Raw genomic sequence first — 2,500 nt, forward strand, 5'->3', positions numbered from 1 at the left:
ACAGAGACGATTCGGTCATCATTCAGTCCACCTAGTGACCTCGTTCTGTGAAATGCCAAAGGAGAGGTTTCGAAGAACGTTCACGCCGCTCTTTTACCCACGTAAGGAAAGCGGCTGTACTGTAAAACGCACACGGCGAAGTGCAATTTTTCAAGCCTTCCGATAACGCAATCGCGTCATTTTCAATAAATTTCCCAACAAAATTAACGTGCGTTTAAAACGAAGCTCCTTCGTTTGTTTGCACTTGCACCGCGCTGGGTACTAACTGTTTAAACGTAACCCGAATTACGTAATCGGACTCCTGGAAAAACAAAACAAAAAAAATATTACATACTAATAATTGGATTATTTTACAATTTAAAATACTGAATCAGATTACTGTTAAAATAAATTAAAATACTGAATCAGATACAGTTGCGGTTACAGATTACGGTTACAGAATACGGTTACGGTTACAGTTACGGTTACAGATTACGGTTACTGTTACGTTACAGATTACAATTACTGTTACGGTTACAGAATACGGTTACAGATTACAGTTACAGAATACAGTTACTGTTACGGTTACAGAATACTGTTACGGTTACAGAATACCGTTACGGTTACAGAATACCGTTACGGTTACAGATTACCGTTACGGTTACAGATTACAGTTACAGAATACGGTTACTGTTACAGAATACGGTTACTGTTACAGATTACAGTTACTGTTACGATTACAGAATACTGTTACGGTTACAGAATACTGTTACGGTTACAGATTACAGTTACGGTTACATATTACAGTTACAGAATACGGTTACCATTACAGAATACGGTTACTGTTAAAGAATACTGTTACGGTTACAATAACAGATTACGGTTACTTTTTTATCGATTATGGCTACATATGCACAATAGCAGTAAATTACTACGTTTATTAATACACCTTTTTTGTCTTTAAATCTTAATTTTAAATCTAAAAGTAACCCACAATTTAGGAACATGAGACTAATACCCATGCAAGAAAAATATTAGCGCAAAAATATTAAATACCTGGAAGAGCTCGGCCATGTTTATTAAATGTTTCTTCGCGTAATATAGGGATTTATTTCCATAAACCTCAGTTTGGGAAAACCTGCTTTAACGCATCATTTATTGATATTGACAAAGAAAATTATTATTTTCTTTTTTTTTTTAAATCAATAGTACATAATCTGACTCAACTCAAGTCTATACAATAAATGTATTCAAAATTAATCGAAAAGCAGTCAGACTACATTACGTTCGTTTTCATGTAATTTCTAATCTACATTTGACCCAGAACTGCATGTACTGCAACAGGAAAGAAGAAATACGTTCATTATTATTCCGATAGCTCAGATGAAAACATGCACTACGAACTACTCTTATTTTGATCAAAAATACTGAAAGCTATAGTAAATGGTTCATTTTCGGTGAACTGCTCCTCAAGACGTTCCTTATTCGAGTGCCTAGGGATCTCATACAGCGTTTTCTCACAAGCGCCGTCTTCAGGGAAAAGACAAAGGAAGTTTTTTTGCGACAAAAACGGGTCAAAGGTAAACCTCAGCAGGCCCCTGCGATTCAAGACGAATCAAAACGCAACACGTTCTCGAAATCACAAGAGCGTTTACATCCTGGTTCGTCGGCGTGAAAGCCGATGCAGAAATGAAAACAGGCTGACATTAAGCGGGCCACTGGTACGTGCCCACTTGTGCGGTGAATGTTTGCGCGTGTTTTCGAACGTATACGTTACAGGTCGAACCACAATCCGGCGTAAAGGTCACCGCTTGCATAAACAAGTCTGCGACACGTGCTTTTTTGGGGGGGGAAACGAGCGTTAAAAGCACACAAGAGCGTTTATAACAAAAGCTTTCCAAAAAGCTGCCATCGCAACGTGCTTTTCTGAGCCAACGGAGGGGAATTCCACCGCTTGTCTGCATACTTCTGCTTTCTTCTTCTTCTCATGCGCCATAAACAGCAGATCCAGTTTCTAGGCGTCTGCTAACTGCAGCGTTCAAACAGAAACGGCCTGCTACTGTAATCAAAACGTCGCAGGAGAACGTGTCATTTAGCAAACCGAAACGGCCAGTAAAATTAATCGGCGTTTTATTTCAGTTTGCCTAGCAGTGGTTTCCGCCGTTTACGAAAACAGCAATCCATTTGAACCCTTAAACGCACGCATTTGCTAAAATTTAGGTGCATTTCAAATCGATCTCCACTTCTTTGCACGTCGGAATGAATGAAGTGCGTTGTAAGTTATTACTCGGGCCTCATTTATGAAATCCACCGTGAAAACCTCATTTCTCTCGTCCAGTCAAACTTGCCAGAGTCCCTAAGACTTCCTGTGCTCTCAACAAAACGTGCGGTGAATGAACGTTTAACGCCTCGCAAAACTAAATCTGGGCCATTAAATGAGAGTAAGGTTGAAGCAACATCCTGCACACTTTCCGAACACCATTCATCTTCATGTCATCTCGGCCTGGCGTTTGAAACTGCA

The 2,500-nt window shown here is 39.5% G+C and overlaps 1 protein-coding gene across 1 annotated transcript in view; it reads right to left on the bottom strand.

Moving 5' to 3' along the window:
- The window catches only part of nfkbie (nuclear factor of kappa light polypeptide gene enhancer in B-cells inhibitor, epsilon), an 11,546-nt gene that overhangs the window by 7,612 nt on the left and 1,434 nt on the right, over positions 1-2,500 (bottom strand). The gene's annotated exons all lie outside the window — the stretch shown is intronic.

The sequence above is a fragment of the Puntigrus tetrazona genome, chromosome 20 (assembly GCF_018831695.1).
Source record: "Puntigrus tetrazona isolate hp1 chromosome 20, ASM1883169v1, whole genome shotgun sequence".
NCBI lineage: Eukaryota > Metazoa > Chordata > Actinopteri > Cypriniformes > Cyprinidae > Puntigrus > Puntigrus tetrazona.